The following is a 19,942-nucleotide window of genomic DNA, read 5'->3' as shown; positions in this document are numbered from 1 at the left end:
TCATCCAACACTGTGCCCATTCTATGTGGGTTCAGCATGGGTCTGCCTCAGTGGCATTGGTCCCTGACATAGTTTGTATTTATCATGTGTCAGCTACATGTGCACCCTGGCCATGGATACAAGATGTGGCTTGTGCATACTCACACTGGCCTGTGCCTGTGTCCCTGTGTGCCTATTCACAAGAATCTGTTGTTGGTTGTTTTTGACTAATATGTATTGCCAGCCCCACGAGGTGACCTTGGTTTACTTTTCAAAAAGTTGCTGCACTGTTTTTGTTACCCTGATTCTGAGTTTTCACTTCTTGGCTGTATCAATCACATTGACTGAGTGATGGGTGAAATGTGCAGGAGAGGTGTGATGGGCCTGCCTGTTCGGCCTTGGCTGTTGTGAACTGTGGATGTAAATTGGGTGGTAGATTTTTCACCATGCACTTCCCCAGTGATGGTGGACGGTGCTTTCATTAGGGGCTTTACAGGCTAGGTCGTTTGCTTCCAGAGATGATTGTGCCTCAATAATTGTTGCCACATGTATGTAGTTCTGGTGCAACACTGTTTTGTATTAGTGTGCATACTACTGTGTTGACATGTTGCATGTGGATAGGGTGTGTCCACGATATAGCAATGATTTTGTTCTTCACAATTGCAGGCACATTAGCTTAAGCGTTGTCCTGATTAGGGACATGTGGGCCACTTCACATCACAGCCAGTGGGTCTTATGTGCTAGCAACTGTATGATCAGGTGATAGATGCCCCTGTGAGGACTGACACATTTGAAGTTGTCTCACATTGATGAATGTACCTTGGCACTCTTGAGTTGTTTATGTTTTGAATGTGTTCATATGACAAATTGTGTAGGTTACACTTATGTGTCTGCATTATAGTTGTCCCACAAGGTAGTGCACACCAAACAACATTTGCAATAAGCAGGCAGCTTTTGAAGGAGGCCAGTGTTAGTGGTTAATGGTGTGCCTTGATCCCCATAGACATGTCCCCACAGTGGTCTTGAGTGCTTGAGACTCCTTTGGTGTCAATTGTACAGACTAATGTGTGTCAAGCCATCAAGACCTCCGTTGGACCATGTACATGGTATATGGTCAATGCCATTTGTTTCTAACAGTGTTTATCTTAAAGTGTGCCAGCTGTTTCAATGAATGTGTCTATGTTTTTGGTGTGCATTCCCTTCTGAGAGATCTTTCATTCAGGCACATATGTGTTATCTTCACAAGATGGCTAATTTACACATTCAATACATGTTAAATGTGTGAAGTATTGTGAGTCCCAAGATGCCAACAATTTGTGACATTAGTTTTCACCAAAATGTACTTACAGGGCTCTGAGTGTGGTGTCACCTTGGAGAGTGAGGTGTGTTAGCTTCCCCAGAGGGGCAACACAACTGTTTATTTCTTTGTGAACTTGAGGTGGCATCACTTCATTGTATAGATCTGCTCTCCTGTAAACAAACAGAAGCTCCTCAGTGTGACTCTCGTTCAAGTTGTGGCCTGGTCTGTTCTTTGGATACTTGTGTCCAAGTCCCCTTGTGTCTATACCAACTGGGCAGTACTAGTCTCAAATATGTGCTGAGCTATCTCGCTGTTACTCGTGATGCATGCAATGATTTGCAGTGTGACCAACTGATGTTGTGCTCATGTGTCAGATGTGTACAAGTGACTGATGCATTTTTGTTTCTTCTCCTTGCCAACAGCATCATCAACCGACACAAGAGGAGACATGAGCACGGACTAGGAGGAGGGACCCAGTCGCGGTGCCACCAGCGCTGAGGAGTTGAAGGGAGCCAGTGGCACGGAGGGTGAGGGGATTCAGGCGGCCAGACCTTTGGAAGGCTACACTTTTCACCATGCGGACGGCTGGGCTTCTGACTCCCAGGAGGAGGGTGAATACGTGGAGACACCTTCTACCATCACTGTGTCTGTCCCCGCCTCCTCCAGACCCATCTCCACCCTCCCAGTTGCTAGAGTCCCTTTTGTCCGTGCTGCCCCCATGTCTCCTTCGTCCCCGGCACAGCAGCCCCAGGCCCTGTCTCCCCTGCTGCCCTCAGTGCCGAGTCTGTGGACCTACTCCGGCAGATTGATGTTGGTCAGACATCAATGCTGACTGTCCTCCATGGCAACACTACAATACTGACACAGTTGTCATTCATGGAGGGTATGTCAGTTAAGATGTCTGACCAACGTCGGATTCTATCGTCCATGGACTCCTCACTGACGGCAGCAGTTGCCCTCCTGCAGCGGTCTGTCCCCCCCTCCATCAGACCCATCCACATACCCCTCTCCCATACCTGTCTAGAGCACACGCAGACACACAAGATCACGCACACCAACAGACACAACCAGCACACCACCACCGAAGTGTAAGCGCAGATCTCTTGGCACGCAATCTCAGAGGGATGCAGGCACACTCACAGGGACTGGGGTCAGACGGCAGGCACGCAGCCCCAGACAAAGTCTGCAAGACTCACTGCCCTCTACCTCCACTCCCATTGTGTCCTCGGGTGCAGGTGGTGGTCTGGCTGAACTGGCAGCAGTGTCCAGCGCTGAATTTATTTCCACCTTTGTCGCTGCACAAGCCACTGAGGAGGATTCCTCCCCCCCGCACCCTTTAGCTCCATCATGTGCAGGCAAGTTTGGTGTAGACAACCTCCGCAACGTCCCCCAACCAGACTTTAATGTGGACTGGGCATTGGCCTTGTTTGAGCTGGGACTCATTTTTTAAATCACTTTCCTTTGGAGCTGAATAAAGCATTTTATTTTTCATTCTAAACTATTGCATTTCAGGTACTTGCTTTAGGTGCTGTGTGACTAGGAGTTGGTGTCATGGTAATGTTTTGGGATTCTGAAAGATGTCTATTTTATGAAGGTAATAAGGAGGACCATGGTATCTATGTGCCATCACAATGTTGCAGCAATTAATATTTATTTGTGTGTGTTCAGTTTGCCTACAGACATTGTCCCAAGGAGTGTCCCTTCCTCAGTGACACATGCGATCTTCACTACAGACAGTTGCACAATTGTTGTGCTGACGTGTGTGCATATTTCCTATTTTGTTGAACGTTGCCCTCAGCAATGGCCATGCCTCCTCACCGATGAGTACTGCTCATTAGTCTGTGCCATCCATGCTACTTACTGTACTTGTGTTTTTAGTATGTAGAAATGCCTTCATGGACACATTCACCCTTTCCCCACTATGCAGATGTATAATCACAGCCTTACCCTTAAGTTTGGATTTGTTATGCAGGGTATTTGTGTACATGACTCACAATTTTGTGTTTTGTATCTAAGGGGTTTCAACCCTATTCCTTCCATGAGAGAGTACATGTTGGTGGTCTGACCACCACCTGGACATTCATATCAGGCCAGGGATGTACATGACAGTGTGTGTTCCCTTTTGCTCTAATTGTTTGGTGGGCTGTTACACGACTATACACTATTGTGTCATGATGGTAGGGTGTGTAGGTTGCCTGCAACCTCCATGGGTGAGTATGCATGTGGGATTTGACATCACACCCACATGTGGTGTGTCACACAGTGTGTGACAGAAATCCATCCTCTGTGTAGTGGGACACTGCTGTAAGTGATGTGTTGCTATGGCTCTATCAGGACTCTCACAGGTTAGGGATGTAAACATACCCCCATGTAGTTGTGGTATGATGATGATAATGACCCCCTCTAACTGAGCACTGCTGGGAGTCCTCTGCACCCACCCCTCTTATGTATGGCCTCTGCTGGGAGTCCTCTGCACCCACCCCTCATATGTCTGGGCACTGCTGGGAGTCCTCTGCACCCACCCCTCTTATGTCTGGGCCCTGCTTGAAGTCATATCCACCCACCCCTCTTATGTCTGGGCACTGCTGGGAGTCCTCTGCACCAACCCCTCTTATGTCTGGTCACTGCTGGGAGTCATATCAACCCACCCCTCATATGTCTGGGCACTGCTGGGAGTCCTCTGCACCCACCCCCCTTATGTCTGGGCACTGCTGGGAGTCATATCCACCCACCCCTCATACGTCTGGGCACTGATGGAAGTCATATATACCCACCCCTCTTATGTCTGGGTACTGCTGGGAGTCATATACACCCACCCCTCATATGGCTGGGCACTGCTGGGAGTCAAATACACCCACCCTTCATATGTCTGGGCACTGCTGGGAGTCCTCTGCACCCACCTCTCCTATGTGGATGTACGTTGTTACAACGCATGCTTTTACCACGCATGCTGTTACAACGCAAGTTTTACAACACAAGCCTTTACAACGCATTGCTTTGGGGGGTGCTGGATAGTGAATAGTTTAATTTACTATTCCAACTCCAGTCCCCGTGGATAGTAGGGAAGGTGTTGGATAGTAAATTAAAACTATTCCCTATCCTAGAGCGCCCCCCAGTGCAATGCGTTGTAATGGTTTTCGTTGTAAAACCTGCGTTGTAAAAGCACTGCGTGGTAAAAGTTGTGTGATAAAGGATGTCTCCCCTCTTATGTATGGACACTTCTGGGAGTCATATCCACCCACCCCTCATATGTCTGGGCACTGCTGGGAGTCAAATATACTCACCCCTCATATGTCTGGGCACTGCTGGGAGTCCTCTGCACCCACCCCTCTTATGTATGGGCACTGCTGGGAGTCATATCCACCCACCCCTCATATGTCTGGGCACTGCTGGGAGTCATATACACCCACCCCTCTTATGTCTGGGCACTGTTGAGAGTCATATACACCCACCCCTCATATGTCTGGTCACTGCTGGGAGTCATATCCACCCACCCCTCATATGTCTGGGCACTGCTGTGAGTCATGTACACCCACCCATCTTATGTCTGGGCACTGCTGGGAGTCATATCCACCCACTCCTCTTATGTCTGAGCACTGCTGGGAGTCCTCTGCACCCACCCCCATAATGTTGGGCACTGCTGGGAGTCATATCCACCCACCTCCATACTGTTGGGCACTGCTGGGAGTCATATCCACTCACTCCTCAGATGTCACGCACTGTACCCTAACATTCATGGCGTGTGTGCGGCTCGTAGCACTATTGCAATGGTGATATACGCGAGCATGTGACGCACCGTACCCCAACATGCATGGTGTGTGTGCGGCTCGTAGTACTATTGCAATGGTGATATATGCGAGCGTGTGACACACCGTACAAGTACACTTCCGTTATTGCGGTACGTTTTTCTCACTGTATGGGCCATCGACGGTTTCTGTGCACCAGGACGTAGGCGTACAGAACAGAGATGACACGGCCGATGGGGTTCATGGCATGTCTGTCGCGTACCGGGGTGCGGGTCAGGCCGGACTCTGCTTTTATGGACGTTTTCAGCTCCCGTAGCAATAGGGTCGTACTGAGTGTCGTCGACACTGATCGTACTTGCTGGGCAGGAAACTGCTGCTTGTTTACGTACGGACAGCGCGTACTGCATGACCCGGATATGAATCGTATGTATTTTTTGGACGTATGGTGTTTGGTACGATTCGTATGTAGATATTCTTTGGGTTAGGATCGTGCTTGATCGTACGTACGGGGATGTTGTAGGTGTACGAATCGTACGGTCAAAACGCTCCGTACGGCGAATCGTAGGGGATTGTACGGAATCGGCCCCTTGATAGATGTGGAAGGCAGAAGCTCATCTGTAAGCATTTTTTTTAAAAAGGAACCTAAAATCAAAGATTGTAAACTATTAGTATAGATCTAGTCACTCATCAATAACTTTACTTATACCCTAAAGCTCATAAATACCGGGGCATACCTTTAAATGAGTGCATAGTCCTTTGGTATTTGTTCATTAGAGCCACTGGAAAAGTACCATTTCTTTCAATTATAGTTTAGGGGTATGAGCCTGAGTAAAAATTAGTTAGTAGATAGTAGATTAGAAGGCTTGTCTTAATGATATCTTTCATACCCAAAGGTATATTAAAAAATAATAACCTACCGATTAACAGCTGACAGATACAGCCAAATTAGTGTGCCGTGACTCGTGCTACACCTTTATGTGTCCACATTTCCCCGATTGGTAATATTTTAAAAGAAGGGGATGTGTGATTATACATTGATAATAAATTACTGATGTCAAAGTACAATATGTTCGAATTTAGAATCACAACTTATTAGTACCTTAACAGGTCTCTTTGTGTTGATATCAAAGCAGTGAGTTAAAATCTGTAAAACAAGCAGAGGACCTTAGTGTTACTCTCTAATTTTAAAAAACTATATAGTTACTGGTTGCCTACATTGAGTACGTTTATCATACTACTACCTATATGGTCAGTCGTAGCGCTATAGTTAACCCATTTCTACTATATAAACAAAATAAAATGTTTCGAAAAACCAACAAATGCGTGCCCGTCACTATAATTGCCCAAAGGTCTAGCTCATTTAGACAACATGTCCTTAGTTAAAGCCAAAGTTGTGATAAATGTACCCCCCCAATCACAAGCTGGTGCTAACAGCCCACAGCACCACGATAGCAGCTGCAAAAAACATCGCCACAGAGGACCCTGGCAACTATCACTAATGAGATGCAGATTAGGCGTTCCCATGCCAGAAGCCGTGGCAACACCACACCACAACATTCACAACGGCCAGACAGAACCGCGATAGGAACACAAAACAGGTGATAAGGCACGTTAGCAGCAGGAAAAAAACACCTGCTCTGACCTGATGTAAAGTTGGACCACAGTCTGCACCACAAAAGGGAGCACAGCCCTGAGCCACACATGAAGAACTACAGATGCCCCCAAGCAAATGAACATGCAGCACAGATACCCAAGGGGGCCACAACACCCACCGACACCACACTCCGGCCCGCAACACCACACTGCCCACTGCCAACCCCGGACCAAGAAACCACACCAACAACACAAATCCCAAACCAAATATTTTGCCTGATGTCATACAGCAATTTAATCACCAAAACAAAACACCATACAAACAAAAGCCAAAACAACCATTTGGATGAGTCCTAGCAGGTCCTCACTGGACAAGCCTTAGGACACAGCCTGGAACACTAAATTCAAGAGAAGAATGTGTGCTATGCTCAACAAAGGAAAGAGAGGGAGAGAGACAGAGTGAGATTGCACAAGCAGCGCAAGGCCTTGCAGGGCACCTGGGACCACATGCCAACATGTGTGTGTGTAATGCCATCCATACACCATGTGCCCAAGGCCGTGTCCCAATCTCAGCGCCAAAGCCACATCACAGTCCGAAAACGCAAGTAGAAGCAAGACAAACATCAGGGATGAAAGCTCCATTGTTCCAATGCAGAAGGCGGGAGGCCACCTGCATCTCTGACCTTGGTCCAGAATGCGCCTGGAACACCCTGAGAGAGATGCCATGGCAGATGTGGATGACTCTCACACCATGCATTGGGCAAATGTACTGTCCGACTTTTCCACACCCCACACACAATAGCACCTGCCTGAGGGACCCCCGCATGGGATGCCCTTGACACTCATGGAAACAGCAACCCATTCAGCCCAATGTTGCACACACATTCGAATCATTGCCCAGAGCTGTGGCATATTCTCCACACAACTGCCATAGTTCAGAATAGTTCTGGTTCCATGAGTCGCACCAAGGCAATGGCAGGCCATACCGGGCACATGCACAACCCCGTCACGTGGAACACTACCGTGCATGCATGCTGCATTTACTGGGAATGGTGCCACTGACAGTGCTGCAGATCAGTTACTGGCTCAGCTTCCGCATTGCCTACGTCACCTGCGTCCAGCCCTGGTTCGACTGCCGAACATACACATTTCAGTGTCCCATGGATGTCTGCCTATCCAACACAACGGTAGCAGAACTGGATTATGACTTGTGTCTGCGCCCCTGTTGGATCACGAACTGGAGTGTAACCGAGACAGCTGTGCATGGGATGCCTTGACATACTGCGTATGTATTTGCAGTTGTGCATTGGAGATTGCACAATTCCTCGTGTGCAGTGACCACATATAGGCATTACCCTATTGGGCTGTCTTGCGGATTGGTGAAACGGCATGGGCTGAGCACAGCTGCCCGGACCAGTTAATGGATTGGCTCACCCTGGTGTTCCTTGAACACGACAATGACGTACTATGGGAACACATTGCATATGAAGCTGCGCGGTCATTCATGGATGAGTAACTACGTTCCTGCAGCCACAACTGATTGCTACCCACAACACAGGTCCCAACAACATATTGCATCGTGGAAATCACTCACATATCCCAACACAAAAGAGGACACGTCTACCATCGTCCGAACTCTGGATGCATGTGGGTGAAACAACGTGTGTGTACACACACCTGTGCAAGGTGAGGCAGGTCCATGGTCAGAGCAACACAGCTTCGTTTGGCAACGTTGCCAATTCGGACACACTGCTGGGGTACAGCACAGACACAGCACTGTGGCACGACATGTGAACCTGTCGGAGCCTTCCACCTGAACACTGTCAGCAGAGCAGACAATTGGCGCACTCCGGTGGCAGAGCACTATGCAGATACCATGGGCAGTGAGTCGTGCCCCCTCACACTGGGCAATGGGCAGACACCAAAGAACACATGACTCATCCAGCAAGGCAAGGTGGGGAGCGGCGTTGCCATACGTGATGATTGTTGTCCATTTTCGCACCAACATTTTCTGAACCTCAACATGCACCCATGCTGCGTGTAAGTGTCTTAGACATGTCCCTGCCTGTTGTGGCTGTCGCCTCGTCCGTACTGATACGCACATGCCAATAAAGTCTATGCAATCCCAGTGGTGTCTAACAGTGAGGTGTGTTGATTAGATTGTCCACTCGTGTGCCACAATGAGCATCGTCCCTACACAGGGAGGAACTGATTATTTATTTTTATTTATTTTAAGGTTTTGTAGAGCGCGTAGTAACCCTAGAGCATCCCAGCGCTTGAACCTGAAGGAGGGGTCAGCATCGGAAGGGGTTAAGGGTCAAGGAAAAAGAAGGGTCTTCAGTGCCTTCCTGAACTGAAGGAGATTAGGTTCAGTTCTCAGTCTCCAGGGGAGGTTGTTCCAGTGTTTGGCCATGTGGACCGAGAAGCGGCGTCCTCCGGACCGGGCTTTTTTAACTCTGGGGACAGTGATGAAGTTCTCTCCGCTTGAACGGAGGGCCCTACTCGCTTTGTACGGGATGATGAATTCCTTGAGGAGGGGTGGGCCTTTGTTATGGAGAGTCTTATGGGCCAGACAAAGGGCCTTGAAAGCAACCCTTTCTCTGACTGGGAGCCAATGAAGGAGCTTCAAGGCTGGCTTTGCCGAGGATCTGGCGGGGGTGTCGGTAAGTAGGCGGGCCGCGGCGTTTTGAATTTTCTGCAGGGTATTGAGTGTAGCTTCAGGGGCACCCAGGTAGATTGCGTTGCTGTAGTCAAGCCTCGCCAGGATGAGGTCCTGAATCAGGAGTTTCTTGGAGGTGGCGGGAAGCAGGGGGAAGACCTTTCTGCAGGCCCTGAGAAGTCCGAAGCAGATTCCTGCCGTCTTTTTGGCCTGTGTTCTAAAGCTCAGGTCCTTTTCGAGCCATACGCCCAGGCTCTTGACCTCCTCCTTGGGTGTCGGGGGGTCACCTAGGCAGTCGGGCCAGATGTAAGGCGGCAGGGAGGGCCCTTTATGTCCGAGCAGCAGAATCTCGGTCTTGGACCCATTCAATTTCAGTGCTGTGGAGTTCATCCAGCTGTGGATTTCAGTGAGACAGCTGTGAAGGTCAGAGGGAGATTGGTGCGGATGTGAGAGGGTTACCACCAGCTGGGTATCGTCGGCGTAATTGATGATCGAGACGCCGAACGGGTTGACCAGTTTCTCCAGCGGGGACATATACACGTTGAATAACGTAGGGCTAAGAGATGAGCCCTGCGGTACTCCACAACGGAGGGGGATCGCGGGGGAGTGGCTGTCATTCTCCCAGACTTGAAAGGAGCGACCATCTAGGAAAGATTTTAGCCACTTCAAGGCCGTGCCCCTTACTCCGATGTCTCCCAGTCGTTGGTTTAGGGTGTGGTGGCTCACAGTGTCGAAGGCCGCACTGAGGTCCAGGAGGATCACTGCCACTGATCCTCCTGTGTCCAGAATGCTTCTGGCCTTCTCCACTGCTGCCAGGAGGGCGGTGTCGGTGTCCTGGCCTGGATGAAACCCTGTCTGGGAGACCCCGAGTAAGTTGTTGCTCTCAAGGAATAGTGATAGTTTTTTATTCACTAGCTTCTCCGTGATCTTACTGTTTCCTGGGAGGAGGGAGATAGGTCTGTAGTTGGCTAGGTCCTGGGGGTCTAGAGAGGGTTTCTTTAGAAGGCCTTTAACCACTGCCGCTTTCCAACTAGGAGGGACTAGACCCTGCGAAAGGGAGGAGTTAATGAGGGACGTAAGGGGGGGGATGATGGTGCTGGACACTTTTTTCAGAAAACGGAGAGGGGCGGGATCGCGAGGGGAGCCACTTTTGATTGTAGCCAACGTCGCGGCTACCTCTTCCGTAGACACTGGGCCAAAGGTGTCAAGAGAGGGTGAGGGGTCATCAGGGGGATGAGAGCGGTGAAGGGGAAAGTTAGGAGGATCCCCGCCCATGTGGCTGGTAGCGATGGGGGGTAGGGCCGCGAGAATTTTTTGAATTTTCTCGTCGAAGAAGGTGGCAAGTTTAATATTAACGCATGTGCAATGTTTTTTTCTCCATTTTGCAAGCTCAACCTCTGTGAGCCAGACATTGTTTTGGGATAGGTGATGGCCGACATGTGCACTTAAGTGACTTCAGCAATGTGAGTATGGTGTCCAACCTCTGACCATGTGGCGCAATGTCATATATTATGACAGATGTGTGTATGTAAGTCTGCGTCGTGAAGTTCTGTTGTCACATGTGATGAGGGACACCACTCCTGGCATGCTACCAATTTGGTCACTCCTACACACAGCCCTATGAAACACATGGTCAGGGGCCTATGCTGGGGGTCATGAGATTGTTGTTGATGTGCAATGGGGACACAGCTATTACTCACCTTCACAGTCATCCAATTTGCCTTGTGTCTCAGGGATACACATGCGCATAGATGTCAGTTACCATGGTGTACCTTCATGTGCAATCATTGTCCCTACATCCAGCCATACTACCATCCGTGATTGAACATAGTAATGACACATCTGTGTGATTTAGAAAGTTTTATTCACATTCAGGTGAATGACGGAGCTGGAGCTGTACATGGCCATCCAAGCCCATATCATATGGAAGCCCAGTGGTGGGCCAACCAGAGACCTTTGGGGTTTGTGAAGTGATTAGTAAGTGTGAGAGTGCAGTCTGCAGCAGGATTGCTGTGTAATTGGCCAGCAGTGATGAAATGGGAGTCCGTGTGGGGGTCCGGGTGAATGTCGCAGAGTGTTCCTGGGGTCAGTGTGAGGTATTTCCCAGGGCATGATACATAGGTCATAACGAGGCAGGGACAGGGCATATGGCAGTGATAGATGCGTCCCTGTCATACCTGCTTGCCTGCCGTCTGGATTACTTGCTGCCTGCACACAAGTCGGAGCCTACCTTTCACGACACCCGCTTCGCGGGTGCCGTTCACCTCTTTGCACTGACCCCTTTCTCCCTGGTGTGAGCGTCCACAGGCGGTGGAAGGAAACCTCGCTCCCAGGTCGAGTACAGCGGGGGCTAACAGCGCGGCGAGCCTACCGGGGGACTGCGAGGACCAGCAGCCTCTGCTCCTCACAGCTGGTGCCTCTTCCCCCGGTGGCCACGCCCCCAGCCTTCGGCGTTATCTGTGCAGAGTCTCTAGTTCAGCGTGGGCGTCCCTGTCATACCTGCTTGCCTGCCGTCTGGATTACTTGCTGCCTGCACACAAGTCGGAGCCTACCTTTCACGACACCCGCTTCGCGGGTGCCGTTCACCTCTTTGCACTGACCCCGTTCTCCCTGGTGTGAGCGTCCACAGGCGGTGGAAGGAAACCTCGCTCCCAGGTCGAGTACAGCGGGGGCTAACAGCGCGGCGAGCCTACCGGGGGACTGCGAGGACCAGCAGCCTCTGCTCCTCACAGCTGGTGCCTCTTCCCCCGGCGGCCACGCCCCCAGCCTTCGGCATTATCTGTGCAGAGTCTCTAGTTCAGCGTGGGCGTCCCTGTCATACCTGCTTGCCTGCCGTCTGGATTACTTGCTGCCTGCACACAAGTCGGAGCCTACCTTTCACGACACCCGCTTCGCGGGTGCCGTTCACCTCTTTGCACTGACCCCGTTCTCCCTGGTGTGAGCGTCCACAGGCGGTGGAAGGAAACCTCGCTCCCAGGTCGAGTACAGCGGGGGCTAACAGCGCGGCGAGCCTACCGGGGGACTGCGAGGACCAGCAGCCTCTGCTCCTCACAGCTGGTGCCTCTTCCCCCGGCGGCCACGCCCCCAACCTTCCAATACAAACTGAAGAGTCTCATACCGCACCGCGGGACGCACGCGGGGCGCAGGCTGGGGCGCAGGCTGGGGCGAAGACTGGGCAAAGACAGGGCCGTTTGAGGCCGTTAGAGTACGTGAGAGTCCGGTCCGGGCCCTATCTTTTTACCTGTCAATCCGAGACCACTGAAACATTTGTGAAATGTGCTCACGGGAAACTAGGAGTAAAACATCTTCGCTTGCCGCGGCCGGAGCGGTCAAAGGCCCAATCGACACTTACTACGCCAAAGCGGGCTCCCTCCTGATCGAGGAAATCCAGGTCTTGGAACGCAGAATATCCCAAGAAATTGACTGGGTAAGGAGATCTTCTTTGGGTCCCATGGCCCAAGCTAGAACCCCAGAAAATAGTTCTGCAATACCAAATACTTCCAGCACAGATCAGGTACTATGCCCCCCCCCCAAATATTATAACTACTACTCCAGAGCTCTCTATTGATCTGCAGAGTGATTTTGACGACATGAGTCTTAGGGGTCTACCTTCTATTCAATCCGTCCAGCTTACGCCATTAGAGAATACAGAGATAGCTCTGATTACAGAGGCTAATATAGATAGCAACAAGGGATCTAGAGAGGGGGCTATCCCAAAAAAGAAGCATGAGCTGCAAAACCTAGAATAGCTTAGGTCCAATACTCCTAAATCCAAACAAGCCAGAGGCAAAGGGGGGAAAGCAGCCACACTTGCCTCCGTGGCAGAGAGGCCGGCTATGTTAGCTACTTTCCGATCACCCAAACCTACTCCATCCTCACAATGCACTAACAACACGCAAGCTGACACCTCCTCGGATGACATTACATTAGAGGATATAGGTTCACTGCTTAGGTCCCTATTAAGTCCCCTCGAGGCGAAACTGATAAAGATAGAAGCAAGATTAGTCACTATTGAAAAGGCAACTGTGCAACTTGCTGATGCAAGGAAAATCGACACAGTGGGACCAAAAACAACAAAGGAGGGTATAGGTTCTGAATCCAGTAAAGGTAGTAGTCTTTTGGCACTAGAAAACAACAAGCCTCCAGACTTAAAACCCAAACCTACAGCACCCCCAAATAAGAACGCATCACATCCTCCAGCTGCAAATAAGGCTTTGATGCCCACACAGCAACCAATTACTGCCTCCCCAAAACTAGCTCCTCCCCCTCCCAAAGAAAATTCTATGCCTTTGGCAAAAACTAAGAACGACCCTCCCCTGGATGGAGAGAAACCATACACTAAACGTAAATTACAGTTTGTAAACCTCCCCCCGGAAGCCTCTCCTTACACCGTAGTTATGGTAGGGGTGCCTGAACTCAATCCCCCTATATTCGAATCAATCACATCACTTAAGAATAAAGTGATAAACTGGCTCTCGCTTAATAGACCACTACCGAGAGGAACAGCGAGTGACATAGCCACGACCAAGAGAGTAGCTTGGGTTGGGCACACCAGGAAATCTATAAGAGGAGATTGTATCCTGGTTTCCTTCAGAGACCCCAACACAGCCGCATACATTTGCTCTTGTGTTTCTGACGAGGACTTTGGCAGTACCATACAAACACTTCCCCTCGCCTTTTTTTACCCCTCCGATGCCTACAACTCAGAGGATTTTAGATGGGGGTATCACCAAGAGCTATTGGAGGGTTGGGAAAACTGCCCCAGGGAGACCAATAATTACCCGTTACACAGGGAAAGAACCAGAGAGTACTTCCCTAGTTCTGGGGATGAGGCTGGCTGGGAAACTATCACTAGGAGGAGGAGGGGGGGTGGTGGACACAAGAGGGGAATTCCCGGGCCATATAGAACACACTATCCTGCTTATTTATCCACACAGAATCGATATAGTAGCTTAGAAATGGTAGATTGACAGGCGGTCGAACTGGGGAATGACGCCTGTGCAACTTCCCCACTTGACATCATTACATCTACAGACCATCTACCTGCTACCATCACATCTACAGCTCCCGATTTATACCTTAGGGCAGTTAGCACAGTTGAACCTAGTCTGACCCCAAGCTTGTTGCACCCCTCACCACCACCTGCCATTAGACCATTGGGTAAGAACTACCCCACTTCAAATCAAAGGGTATACCCTGAGTCTACTGATATCAACTCGGTTTCTATAAGTCCACCACACAACCAATCGACAGTCATAACTGCAATCTCCTGGAATGTGGCAGGGCTTTCCAACAAATTAGACTGTCCAGAGTGGGGTTCCTATATTAGATCTAAAAACTTACTACTCCTTCAAGAAACATGGGCGCGAGAAGAGATAGAATTACCGGGTTTTGCTTCCTTCTTCAACGCAGCCAAATGGGGGGGAGGGGTAGGCCATCAGGGGGATTAATGATAGCGGTAGCAACAGACTTAGGGTGCCAAGCTACCTACTTAGAGACTGCTTCTGACGATTTGCTGGCTGTCCTACTCGAATGGCCAGACTCTACGAAGCTACTAGTGATCAGTATCTATTCAAGGCCGACACAGAGGCATAAAGAGTCGAGCTAGTTTCCTAGAGGGCATTCCATGTGAACTTGCCTGTCTGGTTGGGGGCGACTTCAACTCTCACTATGAACCTTTGCCTGGACTACGTGATGGTCCTTCTATAGACGAAGATTCCTGTTGGTTTATACCGGAGACGGCGGCACCACCCCCAAGGGCTTGGACTCCCCTAGCCCTGCAGATAAACGCCCTCACTCTTAATTTTGGTCTCAGGGCGTGTAATGGCCGTTGCAAATCGGATATACCTAGTAATCCTACCTATAATAAAGCTGGTAGTGAGTCCAGACTGGATTACATTATGGTTAAAACGTTTATGTGGCTAGCAATAGTCGACTTTAAAGTTTGCCCAAGAACGGATAGTGACCACAACTCTTTGGAATTGATGTATTCACTTCCTGGGAGGGAGGACACATCGCAGGGACTGGGCAAAGAAAAGACGGGCCTCCTACTTGAAAACAACCGCAGGAAAGTCAAGTGGGAGAAGTTGGCGAATAGTATGGATAGAATACCCCGCCTATATGAAAGGTTAATCCCCTTGTTGGAGAATGCCTTTTATCTAGGAACCAAAGACCAAGATGAAGATACTAGAGGAGAGTTAGCACAAACACATAAAAGCATTATTGCCTCTCTAGAACAGGATCTGTTCATAACCACAGGGAAAAGGAATGCCCAAAAGCCGAAAACCTCCTGGTACAATGCCACGTGCAGGGAGGCAAAGGCCCATTTGTTATCTGCTATTAAGGGACACCTTAGCAAGGAAGAAATCCGCGCTAGGAGGAAAAAGTATAAATCCCTTTTGGTGAACGCGAGGGCGGAATGGGATTCTGAGTACTGGGAAAACCTTGTCAAAGCATTGGCAATTAGAGATTCCCGAAAATGTTGGCGCATAGTGGCGAATGGTACGGAGGACCTATCCTCCGCAATAGAGCCCAATATTGCCCCCCCAGTATGGCAGGCCCACTTTGAAGCATTATACGTGGAGGGTGGTTGGGAATTAAACAGTGATGGAGCTTCAACTATACCGAGCCCCCCAGATGTCCCCATCACTGAAAAGGAGGTGAGGGAGGCCATTAAAGGGCTGGCTGCCGGAAAAGCACCGGGGTTGGACGGGGTCCCGGGGGACCTGTTTAAACAGGAACCAGGGATATGGGCACCGTACCTCACACTAATATTCAATGCCATTTGGGGGGGAATGACGGTGCCTGATACTTGGAGGGGAGCAGAGGTAGTCCCAATCTATAAAAAGGGATCCCCCCTGCTCCCTTCCAACTATCGGCCCATTAGCCTGATTGACATATCTCAAAAACTCTTTGGCAGACTGATCCTGAACCGTTTGCAGGCGTGGATTGAAGAAATGGATATCCTATCTCAGTACCAGGCAGGATTTAGGGAGGGAGTATCCACCACAGATCAAATCTTTAGGCTACACCTTCTCTATTGGAGAACAGCGGTAATCGAGGGCGGCAGTCTATATACCATCTTTGTAGACCTACGTGCCGCCTTCGATTTAGTCCCTAGAGCAAGGCTGTGGAAAGTCATGGAAGAACTGAAAGTCCCTGCGGATATTTTGACAATCCTGATGAGACTTCATTCCAACAACTATGCCCGCGTAAGGTGTGGCAAAGGTGGCAAACTAACCGAAAGGTTCCCCGTTCGCAGAGGTGTGAGACAGGGGTGCGTGCTTGCACCTACCCTGTTTTGCATCTTTGTGAACGGGGTTGTTGCTCACCTAAACAGGATTGCCAACTCCGACGCCCCAAAGCTGACTGGCAACAGGGTGCCTGCAATTATGTTTGCAGACGACACCCTGTTGCTGTCTAAATCCCCGATGGGGATCCAACGCATCTTGGATGGCTTCTTAGATTTCTGCTCTGACCGGGGATTGGAAATAAACCCACAAAAAACAAAATTTATGATTTTAAATCCCAAATCTCGAAAACGAACACCTCCCATGCTAGGTACCGCCCAATTAGAACGAGTGCATAATATTGAATACCTGGGGATTACCATAAACGAACATTTAACCTGGACGTCGCACCTGGCCAAAGTGACCATCAAACTGGCTCAGTTGGCGGGTGGCACTTTGCGCCTGGCAAACAAATCACGCCATCGACCTCTTACCCCAATTATTCATATATACAAAACACAAGCTCGGGCGGGGGTTACATACGGGGGTGAGTTGTGGGGCCACATCCAACATTCAAAGCTACAGTCCACTGAAAACAAATTTTTGAGACAAGTAGCCGCCCTCCCCCAGAGCACTCCATTACTACCCCTTAGATTAGATCTAGGAATTAAACCCATAACAGAGGAGCTAGGACTTAAACCCTTAATATTCTGGAGGCGTTTGTGGAGTAGCCCAGATCTTGTATACTATAGAGAGGAATTACAGGAATTCCTGGAACTACGGAACATAAAGAAGATTTCGTGGTTAACGTATGTAAAGGGGAGGTTCGAGGAATTGGGCTACCCGGAATTATGGACGGACCCTTCGAACTCATGTACCAGGATTCCAAAAAAGGCAATTGCGAGTGCTTACTATGCTTTGATGCTCACAAGAGCCACTAATGACACTCGTGAGGGGTCCTTGACAAACTTATTTCTGAAAGTGAAAGACTCCTATTCCCTCGAAAAAACTCTAGATGAGATCGCTCCTCCATTAACGAGGAAATTGTTTTTACAGTGGCGCTATGGATGTTTGCCGCTAGCTTCATTTACAGCGTCCTGGAAATCAAGCTCCTCCGTACCATCTTGCCCAATGTGTGCACACCCGAAGGAGGATGACGTGCACGCGGTCTTCTTCTGCAAGGGCTACGAGCGGAGCAGGAAATATTGGTTAGTCCCGCTACTTAGGAACCTGGGATTCAGATCTTACCAAACTGCCTACAGAGTTTTAAAATCAGACCTTACTCCCACTGTGGTTTTTGCAATTTCAAAATTTCTAACGTCATTATGGTTCATCCGCAGCCGAGCTATGAAAAGACTGGTATAATGGTCCTCACCAAATCTATTTGTATCTATTGTTTTACATGTATTTTAATTCAAACATCTTACTACCGGATCACATTGGTTTAATAAGTTTTTAATTGTATATATTGTTATGCATCTTTTATGATCAGTGATCGAAATAAAGATTTTTGAAATGAAATGAAATGATAGATGCTACTGCCTCCTTCCTCACACAGTAATTCCCATCCCCTTCTTACTCCCCTGATATGGGTTCTGTATCCAGTGTGTGTGGCAGGGTGACACAACAGACTGCGAAGGTGATTGGGCAGCATCATTGTGTGCCACGGACACATCAGGTGTCAGAGCTGTGTGTGTCGATGTTCCCGCTGCAGTCATCTGGGAAAGGCTCAGTGGCAGCAATGGCAAGATGAAATGCTGCATGGCATTGAAGTTCCCAGATACTACTCGCTGGTGTCCATCCTTGGCAGACATACTTACAGCCTGCATCTACTCAATGACCTCTGCATCTGTACCAACTCTGTGCTGTAATCGCTGGTGCCTGTCTGACCAGACAGTTCCTGTATTCGATTCATGGCCCAAGTGAGGTCAGTCAAGATCTGTGGCGGAGCATGGTGTGTACAGGTGGTTTCTGATAGGGACTGTACGTGGTCCCTGATGGGACTCAGACACCCACGTATGTCAGCGAGTTTGGCTGCCACAAGTTTGAAACCCACCCTCAGCTGTTCAGCCAACTCCACCTGGCAAGCCCACAAACATTGTTGGAACTCTATGTATTGGTTGGGGTGCTGGGAGACAGCTGTGTTGGTGTGTTTCCTGCTGTGTGGTCTGTGCAGGTGGTGGGCTCACCTCGGGCAGGTGGCCTGCCCCGCTTCTGGAGATGGGGTACGGAGGCTGATCATTATCCATTGATGGGTGTCTTTACATATGTGCAGGTTGTCTTCTCAATTATCAATGATGTGAAGTGTGGTGTGCCCTGCTGGAGGTGTTGTTTGTCCCTCTGCAATGTGAAAGGGGAGAAGCAGGCTAAAAGATTTATACATGTATGTTGAGGATTAGCTGATGTTTACATTCAGGATGCATGCCAATGTACATTGTCGCTGTTTTGGTGGAGCTGGTTATTTGATGGCAGTCAGTGTGTTTTTCGACTACATGATGGATGTGTGGTGGTACCCGTGCGTTATATCACAAAGTGTCAGGCAATGCCAGATGTGAGTTGACAGTTACTATGCACGTGTGGGACCTGTTGTGAACTGTGTCAAATGGTGTGGTGTTGCACTTTGTACCTCATTGTCGTCATTGCTGATGTTCTGTGATTGCTATGTGTGTGTGCTGCATTGTGGGGGAGTTGCCCCTGCAGCTCTGATTTTGTGTAGCCTTCTCCCTTTGAGGCGGAGTGGCTTTGAATTGTGTGCTTTTCGGGCCTGATTTGTTTTTTTCCTTGGGTCATATGTGCTCTCGGACAGTTTTTGTGGCCTGGTGCACTGTTGGTATGTTGCGTGTATTGTACGGCATGGGTTGTGTGTGCATGTGGACATGTCAGAGTGTGACCTGCTCCTTTAAGGATGTGATCCGCACTGGGTTACCTCCATGTCGATTCGTGTGCCATCTCATGTTTTTGGGCTGCTGCCATGCTATCGCGCATGCAGTGTTACTTGCATAGTCAGTGTGGGTCACTGCTCTGCTGGATTCAGCACACATGCAGGGGTTGGTTGTGATATTGGTGATATGGAGATGGCCCTTTTGTAAACATTGTGGATGGGGGCCTACTTGGCATTTTTATGTGTGCTGCAGTGTGCCAAGGCTATCAGTGACATGTTCCATGATCATTGTGGGTGTGCATTGCGCTACACATTATTGTGCATGTGTGCCATTGTGCCCATCTCTCCCTGTCCCCCCATCCCTAGTCGTTACTCACCCTGTTGCTGTTGGGTCCGGTCGTATCGTGCTGTGTCCATGTCTCCAATTCCTGCCACCATCTCCACACTGCTGACTGTGGCCTCCATTTCCTCCAGCTCATCAATCTCCTCCTGTGTCGTAGGACTCCCACCTCCAGTCGCCCTTGCAGCCTTCCTGTTGGCAAAGAGCTTCTCCTT

The sequence above is a fragment of the Lissotriton helveticus genome, chromosome 12, assembly GCF_964261635.1.
Source record: "Lissotriton helveticus chromosome 12, aLisHel1.1, whole genome shotgun sequence".
Lineage (NCBI taxonomy): Eukaryota > Metazoa > Chordata > Amphibia > Caudata > Salamandridae > Lissotriton > Lissotriton helveticus.
The sequence above is the reverse complement of the archived record's forward strand: the minus strand, read 5'-3'. Positions refer to the sequence as shown.